This window comes from Xenopus laevis, chromosome 7L, assembly GCF_017654675.1.
Source record: "Xenopus laevis strain J_2021 chromosome 7L, Xenopus_laevis_v10.1, whole genome shotgun sequence".
In the NCBI taxonomy this organism is placed as follows: domain Eukaryota; kingdom Metazoa; phylum Chordata; class Amphibia; order Anura; family Pipidae; genus Xenopus; species Xenopus laevis.
Genome location: NC_054383.1, coordinates 114133930 through 114145739, shown reverse-complemented (window position 1 = coordinate 114145739; position 11810 = coordinate 114133930). Strand labels below are relative to the sequence as shown.

At 37.1% G+C, this 11810-nt stretch overlaps 1 long non-coding RNA gene across 1 annotated transcript; it reads right to left on the bottom strand.

Moving 5' to 3' along the window:
• Window positions 1-6878: 6878 nt before the first annotated feature.
• LOC121395774 lies at window positions 6879-9800 on the bottom strand. Its single transcript, XR_005962670.1, has 3 exons — window positions 9679-9800; window positions 7575-7636; window positions 6879-6912 (listed from the first exon to the last, which is right to left on the bottom strand). It is a non-coding gene; the product is annotated as an uncharacterized LOC121395774 (long non-coding RNA).
• Between the last annotated feature and the right edge of the window lie 2010 nt (window positions 9801-11810).

The following is an 11810-nucleotide window of genomic DNA, read 5'->3' as shown; positions in this document are numbered from 1 at the left end:
CACTTCGAAATTCGAAGTTTTTTTTCTTCTATTCCTTCACTGGAAGTTAATGAATTGGCCCCTTAATATCCAAATTTGTGTTTCTGGAATGCTCAAAAATTAAGTTTCATTCGGAAAACAAGATATATTGTGTAGCTGTTTTAAAATCTCACACCCTGTGCCACAAACACTCTCATACAGGGTCAGAATAAAGGTTCCCTAATCCAATCTAACGCACCTAAAACAGTGAAAAAACAACCTAAAACATGCTATGCATTTATCAAAAAGTGTCTAAAGTGATTGCAATAAGAGATAGTTAGGACATGGTGAGAAAGACTGACCGATATGATCTTCGCATTAACTCTACTGTCCCACTATACTCCACAATATGCACGTAGTGACTTTCATCCGCATTAATGACTAACTTGCAGCTTTCCTTCTCCTTTTTTTGAAACACTAAAAAGTGACATGTGCAGTAAACATTATAAAACGTTTAATAAATAGTATATATTGCATTTACAAACAAATATTAAAATTGCGCTTATCAGGTAAAAGTGTCACATGAGATAAAGGCAGAAAAATTTGTCTCAATTTCCACACAAACATCTCCACACTTACGTCTGTGACATCACTGCTGACGCGTTTCTCCTTGACGGCTTCTTCTTTATCACTCAGATGCCTTCATAAAAAGACAAAGGCATTACTGGAATGTGCATGGGGACCTTGGTCGATAAACTGGAGCTCGTTTACTAACAGTGGGCAAAATGCAACCAATCAGTTATTATCTTTGCAAGCCAGCTGCAACTAAAACGATGATAGCATAGTTTGATTTGATGTCATGGGTTACTCACAATTTTGATATATTATTTACATGAGCCCCCCTGACATTTCCCCACCATAAACATATGCAGACCCCGTATACTGTACATACACACACACACACTGTTGGCCATCTCCACTGCATACACAAATATCTATAATCTATACATACAATGACTGCCATCTCCCCACCATATACAAACACACCAACTGCCATCTCTCAGCTATACACACATGAAATGGTTAAAGGTTATGTTCATGGGTATAGTCATCCACAACTGAAAGAGTTGATCTGTGTAATGACTTAATGTCTACTCTTAAGAAGAAACCTGAACCACTAAGAGAATGGGATTTGCTACAATAAAGGAAACATGAAACTCTTAACTGACAATGCTGCCTTTATTCTCCAAAAAATACAGTATGTTCCACTCATGTATGATTTAAAAAAAAGTAATTGTTTATACAAATAAAAAGTATTTGCAGAATTTGCTAGAGAATATGTTTGTAACTGACAAATTCCCACCAGTGGCCTCATACATCCTCTTCCTCAATGCCCAGCCCAACCCAACCTTGTAATTGATCAAAAGTTAGTTCTTAAACAGATGACCACTAAATGCTGAATTCTGATTGGTTACTAGGCCTGTAACTAACTTTTTACTGCATTATACTTTTGTGAAATCCATTGTAGGGCAGAAAAATCTGAGTGATGTCTGAACAGGTAACATTTTAGCAGAGTCTAACTCTATTAATCAGTGAAGTTCAAGTTTATAAAACAAGCTTACACTTGCCAGAGCTCATATTTGTATTAAGCAGGATTACATTGTTCTGTTTCTTTCAGTAATTGTATTACTCAGTTGCCAGATTGATTGCTGTATAGTTGAATGTTTAGTTATACTGTTCTGTAACCAGTGTAACCATTCAGTAATAAATCCACCTGCAACTTCAAGCAAGAGAACTGTTTAATTACAATAAATGTAAAAATGGTATTACTTTTAGATACAGAAGTTGTCAATAAATGACAATGATGAATGCATATGGGCATTACCATTTTTATATCCTGTCCAAATAAATTAAGATAATATGGAATTTGACTTTCCTTCAACTAAATGGAAAAGCCTGCCATATACCCTGGGCCACTGGTACAATCACTCAACCTCTGACTTGTCATCACTCAGACTGTTGCCGTATATTTCCTTAAACTTTACTAAAGATACAGTAACTTCTGACAGTGGTGGAGTTCGGGGATAAAATAATTTCTTGCAGTTTCAGAATATAGATGGAATGAGAAGGGGTACCATGAAGCTAATGTCCATGTGAAACAAGTAGTAATAGACTCATTTATTGTACAACATGGAGGAATATGTTGGCATTTTATAAATTGTTGATAATAATAATAATGATCTGCTGCCCCACTTAGTGTTGCTCGTTTACAATTTGTTTTTACAAAATTGTTTTAAAGGGACAAAATGTCATAATTTGTGATGTCCGTTTCAGAAAAGAAAGATCAGTTGCTCTTTAACATTGATGTTAAATACTGTACACTTGTAGGGGCCAATTCACCAAGCTCGAATGAAGGATTCAAAGTAAAAAAACTTCGAATTCGAAGTGTTTTTTGGGCTACTTTGACCATCGAATGGGCTACTTCGACCTTAGACTACGACTTCGACTTCGAATCGAAGGATTCGAACTAAAAAACGTTCGACTATTCGACCATTCGATAGTCAAAGTACTGTCTCTTTAAGAAAAAACTTCGACCCCCTAGTTCGCTACCTAAAAGCTACCGAACCCAATGTTAGCCTATGGGGAAGGTCCCCATAGGCTTGGCTATCTTTTTTTGGTCGAAGGATAATCCTTCGATCGTTGGATTAAAATCCTTCGAATCGTTCGATTCGAAGGATTTAATCGTTCGATCAAGCGATTATTCCTTCGATCAAACTTTTTGCGCAAAATCCTTCAACTTCGATATTCGAAGTCGAAGGATTTTCATTCCCCAGTCGAATATCGAGGGTTAATTAACCCTCGATATTCGACCCTTGATGAATTTGCCCCACAATGTCACTATAGAGTACACCTAAAGAGAACTTCAGGAAATAAATGATCGTTTACCAGCATTTATAAATCCTTGTATACTCAGTTATGGCATGTGCTTCTTGATTGCACGTTTATCCTTTTACACACTGAGCTGTTGCTGGGTTGGGAACTCTTCCCCATTGGAAAGCACAATTTGCATACAAAGGAAAAGTTCTTTGTTGTACTGACCTGTAACCAGTCAGACTTTGGCAAGTTGGGGCAAGGGTAATAACATCTTTCTACTGTCCTTGTTTTAACTGCTTTATTAATTGTAACAGTCTATCCAGGTGAATTTGATTCAATAAAATAGATTTTTTTTCTGTGCTGGAAACACTCCCATACTCTCCCTGTATGATCTCTGGTTACTGAGCCAGAGTTACGGAGTTTATTCCACAAAACATGCAAGTGACTTCTACAGCAGTAATTGTTTGTTAATGCCAAAACCACAATTGTTTCATCACTGACATTTCTAATCTAATAATGAGGAAATACCATTAAAAAACCCTTTACCCAGACATTGCAGATTTATTGAGTTCTACAAATGGAAATCTATTTACACAATAAGCTTTTAACCAATTAGTATCCGGCATCACAAATATTCTTCCCGTGTTATTAACTGAGATATTTTAGGTCCTCTGGAAGTTTAATATCAACAGTGTTTGACGACCTAATACAAGTTTAAATGAAAAAGAGGCAGCTTTAATAGAGCAACTTTGCACACACGTTGCTTCAGATACAATAATAGTTTTCTTACACAGTCACAATTTAGAGAAGCCAGTGTATTTCACTCCCACAATCATTTTGGTTTTTGACTGATCATTATTCAGTTCCCTTTTTCTTGTTTTTGTGTATATGAACCATAGCAACCCTTGTCGTTAACTAGGTTTCCCCTAAAGATATAAGATATATGGTGTAACCTCAATTTAACATGCCCTTCATTTTACCCTTTTTTGCGGTTTCACCAAAATATAGTGCATAATGAATTTCCCTGATTGTACAATTTTCTGAGTTTTACATAATTGTTTTATGGTCCCCTGAAAAATATAAAATGTGGGGTTCTAAAGCAACACAAAAATCAAGAGAATATTTTGCAAACCAGCAGAACATAGAACAAGATGTAATGTTTGAATCTTCTGCATAAATTGGACATTTAAATCAAATAATGTCCCAGTTAAATGTGCCCAGATCCTGTGCATATAGCAGATCTATCCTCCAAACTGAACATCACTATCACCATCACTCTTGCCCACAAACTCAGAGGCCATACATCATCTTCTTGGTGTATGCAGACGTATATCATATCACCTGTCTTCACAATTGCCACATTTTGCAGGAATCACACAATTTAACCTTTATCATATTCTAAAAGAAGGACTCTCAATGCCCATCACAGCATCCTCAGATCATCTGACTGGCATTATCAGTTTACTTTTGGTTTTTTTTATGCCTCCTCGTCCCAGGAGAAGAGTCTTCCCACCTACCCTCTGGCATGGATTCAGTAGTGTAACTATATAGTGTCGGTCGTAGATGCAGCCGGAAACCCCCACCCTGCTCCGGAAGCTATTTGACAATATGGTTAACCTGAATGTAATAGTGACGGTGCAAGCATATGTATTCTTGCCAATTTATTAACTGCAGTAATTAATACTGTTGCAAATGGTATCCCGAATCCAGAGCAAACCCCAAGGTCCCAGCCTCAGCTCATGCTTCCACCTTTCTGCCTTTTGCTTTGAGAGGAGCACTCCACTACTCAGATGCTGCCAGGTCTTAAAGTGAGAGGACCAGGGAGAGAGTTTTGGGCACACAAGGGAACCAAAGGTTTACAGGAAGAACAGGGAACAAGGAGCATGGTCAAGGGACAGGCCAAGTTGATACCAATCAGACAGAGCAGTACAAAATTAGGAGACAAGAGCATAGTTAAAGGTGGCCATACACGGACAGATAAAGCTGCCGATATCGGTAGTTTGGACCGATTTGACAGCTTATCTGCCCGTGTATGGGGGCTTCCGACGGGTCTTCCCGATCGATACCTGGCCACGATATCGATCGGGAAGGTTGGATTTTTACCCGACCGACCCGTCGGAGCCGCTTGGCGCATCGTAATTCGATCGAATTACCCCCGATATAGCCATGCAGTTTAGTGGCATATCAGGGAAAGATCCGCTCGTTTGTCGATGTTGCCAAACGAGCGGATCTTTAAGTCTATGGCCACCTTTAGGTCACAGGCTGAGTCAATCACACCAGTAGTGCAGTACAGAATCATGATCCGAGAGATCAGAAACAGGCTAGGTTCAAGACAGGCAGCAAACTGGAGAAGGTCAGGCACAGGCAGGATCAAGAACAGTTTAAATAGACTTGGAATTGCACCCAGGAACTATTGAAAATAGACCTACGTTGGGCAATGTGAATAGGAAGATGCCACCTTTAAATATTTGAATCGTGCAAAGACGAGGGAAGCAGCGGACACCCCCGCCCCATTTGAAAGCTGGAAAAAGTCATCAGAAGAAGAAGGCAAATAATTTAAAAACTATACAAGTAAATAATGAAGCCAAATGAAAAAGTTGCTTAGAACTGGTCATTCTTAAAGGTGAACAACCCCTTTAAAAAATAAAATAAAATAGCTACTGATATTGTCAGTAAATGAAGGCACCACTAATTTACATTATGCCTTTCTGCTCCCTCCTATATAAAGGTCACAATAGGTTTGATCCGGTCGATGCTGAAGCCCCTGCAAAAGAGAAATACACTTTTAATAAACATTTCCTCCCTCCTTTAGTTTATCAATGTGACTGTCTATCTGTTTACCAGCATTTTATTTTATGTCATCTGTAAGCCATAAATATATATACAGGTATATATACAGAATGCACGGGACCTGGGGGTTTTCTGGATGATGGATCTTTCCATAATTTGAATCTTCATTCCTTAAGCCATTAAATAAACCCAATAGACTGGTTTTACATCCAATAATTATTAATTATATCTTAGAACTGTTTTATTATTACAGAGAAAAAGGAAATAGTTTTTACAAATTTGGATAAAATGGAGTCTAAGGAAGGTGGCCATTCTGTTATTCGGAGCTTTCTGAATAATGGGTTTCTGGATACAGATCCCATACCTGTATGGGTTTAAGCTTTGGCAATATATAAGCACATGCCACTGCATATACCATATTAGTTATGGGGTTTGTTAAGTATAATAGGTATTGGTCCTGCTGAAATATATTATATGTGCACGGTCCACAGGGTCATTGGTGAACTGAATCAGAATTGGTCTTCACACCAGAAACCCACATCTGGTAGAGTATTTATATTTCAGCATTAACAATAATTTGGTTGAGACTACTTAAATGGGAATGGAATGGGATGTTTCAGTATTTTTGAACAGAGTTGGCTTTTCCTCTCCCCAAAGTACTTTCACAACAAACCTTTTCATAGAGGTATATTCGGTAGGTGTATGGCAGAAGACAAGCCAAAAAGTATTGGCAAAACATTGGATATTGGTTGGCTTGTCGAACGGCCAAGTTGGAAAATTTTGATAGGACAACTTTGAAGGTCCCCGAACATCAGCCAGGGTTTACTGCTGAATTGTCAGATACTGGTAGTATTCTATTGTTTCTATCTTTATATCTGACGATTCAGCTCCACTGGTCACATAAAAGATCATAATTGTTAAGTCTAAGGGGCCCATTTACTTAGTTCGAGTGAAGGAATAGAGGAAAAATAGTTTGAATTTCGAATGGTCAAATATGGCTACTTCGACATTGAATGGGCTACTCGACCTTCGACTACGACTTCGAATCGAACGTTTCGAACTAAAAATCATTTGACTATTCGATAGTCGAAGTACTGTCTCTTTACTGTTTCTCGATCGAAAGATTATTCCTTCGATCGTTCGATCGTAGGAATAGTGCAAAATCCTTTGAATTCGATATTTGAAGTCGAAGGATTTTACTTCGACCCTAGGTAAATGTGCCCCTATGTGTTATATATCTGCAGAGAAACAGCTTACCATATATGACTGTTCCACTGTGGTGTTTTGCTCCTTAAAGGAAGAAGAGATAAATGGAACTACATTTGTGAAGTTAGTGGTCACCAAGCACAGCAATACATTGATACATTTCCTCTTTCTCTTTTCTAAACATTTTTTTTTTTAGTTTTCAAACTATTTGCTTTTTTGTGAGCAATGCTTGCAACCCCACATGGCCGCTTGCACCAGGAGCTCTCTGGTGCAGGTGTTCTAGCACTGGCGGAGCAATTTAAAAAACAAAACAAAAACGACTGTTTCCCCCAACCGGAATGCAGGCTCTATTAACCCAGACTTTTGGTGGGGGGAAACTATTTTAGGGCTTTCAATGCATACTTCCCTGTACATTTTTATGTGTGCAGGGAAGTATGTGTTTTCTAAATACACAATCACAATATATATATAACATTAGCTAAGTTATAGCTAATATTTTGCCTCTACTCAAGGATCTTTTTAGAAGAACATAGAAAACACAGACTAAAAAATGTCATTTTAAAATAAATAAGCACTCTGTATACAGGTCGAGTGAGTGTCCTAGTTTTTGTATATACATACATAACATATATATATATTATATATATATATTATATGGAAACGTTTCTTAAACAATAGAAGAAACACGTGAGTGAGACATGTGGATAAAAATGATTGGTTAGAAAAAGCTCCACACGAACACTTACCTTTGTTGCATATATAACATTGTCATACATTGCCGATGAATCAGTCTTGCTCTCAGCTTGTCCTGTTGTTTGAATAAAAACAAAATTATCTTGCAACAATGAAATGAACCAAAATAAGAGGTAAAGTGAAAGATGTCTCCCGTTACATGCTACAGTAATTACAGGTTTGCTTTCTACAAATGAACAAACTATTTAGATAGTGGAACAGTACCACCGTTATCACTAGTAAAGGTTGAAATAGTGTAAAACATTTTCATTGTTCTTTTATAATGCTTAGTTATAAAAAAATATTTGTTTTTAACGTGGTCCCAAAATTATGTTTTAGAAGTGTTTTTTTTTTACCTTGCCATTAAATCTTTTTTCTAATTTACTATTGCCCAATTAATGGATATTATAATTTTTCAAATCAGGTAAATGTAATTATTTTGTTTCTTTATATTATCAATAAGCATATTATACACTATATACTTATGCTAGATATAAAAAAGTGTATTAGAAAAAAAATATTATTATTATTGTTGTTGTTGTTATTGTTATTAGTATTGTTAATAATAATAATATTAATGATAATTCATTAATTAAATTACCTAATCATCTTTGATGACAATTAGACACTCAACTTTTTTGTCTAGAATTTTTTTTTCTTTCGGATCAATGAAATCATTTAGGCTGAAACCAGGCAAACTGAAACCTATGTGCTATCAAGACCAATGAGCTAATTTTACTAGTACTGGTGCAGTGGTTGTCCATATTACTATCTTGTAGTAAATTAATAAAAACTATTTACTGGTTGGTTACAACGTTTACTTGCACATGTGCAATGTACTAATGTTCCAAGTCTTTTCTCCATTAAATAGATAATCTGATTTTGCTAAGTTCCAGGAGCAGTAACAGCGATTAAAGTTCTGGTTTCAGAAGTGCAATGGGGTAATGGATGCCCATTGACACTTTAACCTTTATAACTCGCCATATTCTCGCTTTTTTGAATTTTAAAGGCACTGCCAAACAGGCACACCAAATAGTATAAAAGCTGTGTAAAAGTACATTACCATTTCAGAAAAAGCAGGATTGTGTGTTGGATTTGGGGGCACCATCTTGCGCTGCTTGAAGTTCGCTTGATAAGCTCCTGCTCAGTTATTGCTTGAACTGTTGTTTGATGGCAGCCACCAACACCACTGCACTACTTTGCCCATGAACTGATTTTTACAAACTAGTAAGGAAAACAGGGCAGTACTGAGAAACTGCAGAAGTGCCGTTGCAGGATTGGGGTGTGATTGACCTCTCCTTCAAAGAACCTACAAACTAAGTGAAATAACTATTGCTACTACTGCAGTGAAGGCTGGTTAATGGAGTGGTCAGGATTTCCATGTCTTAGTTTTAAAAAAATTACTCTTAAGATGACCATACATGGACTGATATTAGCTGCCAATATGGCCACTCCAGACCAAGTTGACTGCTTATTTACAATTGTATGGGGTCAGATCACTATCAGACAGGTTTGAAAATCCTATTAGTCAAGAACTCCTGACATGGTCCTTTTCTATTGGGTCAGCACAGGACCTGTTCATGATCCGATTGGTTGCCCCGGGGCAAAAGATAATGACCCTGCTTATTGAAAAGTGTTTGTGGTCAGATATCTATTAGGTTGGGTAAAGAGATGGTTCACCTTTAAGTCAACTTCAAGTATATTACAGAATGGCTAATTATAAGCAACTTTTCAAGTGACCTTAATTTTTATTTTTTTATAGTTTCTTAATTATTTGCCTTCTTCTGACCCTTTCCAGCCTTCAAATTGGGGTCACTGACCACATCTAAAAACAAATACTCTTTAAGGCTACAAATGTGTTGTTATTGCTACTCTTTATTGCTTATCTTTCTATTCATTCATATTTCAGTCTCTTATTCAAATCAATATATGGTTGCTAGGATAATTAGCAACTGGATTGCTGGAGAGATGTTGAAAAAAAAGCTAAAGCTAAATAACTCAAAAACCAGAAAAAGTATAAGACTTTGCTGTCCAAATCTTCAATCATTATCAAAATAAGTCAAAATAATTGGTGGATCTTTTAGTGTATGGCTGCCTTTACTTTGCAAATCCTCTTACCTGTCTGTCCTTGTCTGACTGGAAGGATAAATCTCTTGTACAGTAGAAATGTTGCACAGGCGATCAATGCAATTCCTGCAATGGTGCCACAGATTATTCCAGCCAAAACACCTACTGGTGGATCCGCACAGACACCTGTAAGATATAAACTATACAGTATGGGGCACATTTACTATTGGTCGAATATCGAAGTCGAAGGATTTACTGCAATTCGTTCGATCGAACGATCTAAGGAATAATCATTCGATCAAACGATTAAATCCTTCAAATCGAACGATTCTAAGGATTTTAATCCATCGATTGAACAAAATTCCTTCGATCAGAAATTGGCTACAAAGCCTATGGGGACCTTCCCCATAGGCTAACATTGATGCTCGGTAGGTTTTAGGTGGCGAAGCAGGAGTTCGAAGTTTTTTTTAAAGAGACAGTACTTCAACTATCGAATGGTCGAATAGTCGAAGGATTTTTAGTTTGAATCGTTCGATTCGAAGTCGTAGTCGAAGGTCGAAGTAGCCAAAAAAATACTTTGAAATTCAAAGTATTTTTTATTCTATTCCTTCACTCGAGCTAAGTAAACGTGCCCCCACGTGTATGATTGAAAGTTCGGAAATACTACACTATATACTCTGTATATATCTGTTGTTTGTTTTCTCCGTTGCCAGAGGCGCTGATCCATTCTTTATACATTTATAACAAAGAAGCATGCAGACTTGAATCTTATTATATTCATGATACAGGGCAACCCTTTTGCAATAAAAAAAAATAACAAAAGTGGTATAAAGGTGATCCTTTTATTGGCTAAGTAATATAATTATAGCAAGCTTTCAGAACACTTTAGTTCCTTTTTCAAGCTGATTACAATGAAGCTGTGGTGTTCTCTGGTATATATACAACATTCAGCTCATAGGTCAAATGACCAACAAAAAGGAATATCAATCTGTGTGTAAGGTGTCAAAGTCATTTACGAGGGGATCTGCAAGAGACAAGCAGATAAGGTACAAGCTAATGTGGGTCAAAGAGGCTGAATATAAATAAGAGCTGAATTATTGGAGTGTACAATCAAAAAGAATTCCATATGATCTCTTAGTCCATATCCAGACATGTTGGTATTTCTGACCTGGTGCAGACTTTCTTAGTCCACATAATTAGCCATAAATCCAAGGCCCAGGTTTAGTCCATTTTTCAGCGAATTGAAAGTTTCCATTAGTTTGTACTCCCACACTTTTCTTTCATTATCAGTTTTAAAATTGCCCTTAAGAACCGACATTCTTAAATCCTTTATGGAGTGATGAGGGCCATTGCAGCCAGTTACAAATAAGAGAGAGGGACTGAAGGACAGATAATCACTGATGAAGTGCAATTTTATTGCAAAGCAGCCCCACCCTCTCAGTCCTAACTCCTGACCAACCTCACCCTTGCAGGTTCTGACTGCCAACATATGCTGGGCTGGGCATACTTGCTGAACAGTGAAGCTGTTAAGAGAAAAGGGAAAGTTGATCAGCAAGAACTGGTTACCTGGCTGTGGGTGAGGCTCAAGTCAGCCTGTTTGCATGTGTTCCCGCCATTGTTTAACTAAAAAACTCACTATTTGTGGGGGTTTCTGGGAGTCGTACTGCAACACTTCATTATGCCTTGGGTTAGTGCCATTTTCTGCAATGATCTAACTGGCATGTCTGGTGTTAATGCAATACTCCATTGTAATGTTATTGACATGTCTGGTTTATGTAGTTCTTATTGGTTTCAATTTGCCTTTTTATGCTGCAAGGAACATCAGTTATCCTAGTATACCTAGTAGTACTATGGACACACATAATTGAACTTCCTACTTTAAGGGGCAGATTTATCAAGGGTCGAACTGAAAATTCAAAGTAAAATTTTTTAAATTCCGAGCTATTTTTGTGTACTTTTATCGAATAGGCCAAAATCCTATCTAGACTATTTGAATATCGAACTGTATCGTGCTATCTCTTTAAAACTTTGACTTTGACCATTCGCCATCTTAAACCTGCCAAATTTCTGTTTTAGCCTATGGGGGACCTCCTACAACTTAAGTTTTTTGGGCCAAATACTTTGATTCAAATTCGATCGAATGTGCTAAAACTTTGATTCGAAAGATTCAAATATAGCCTATT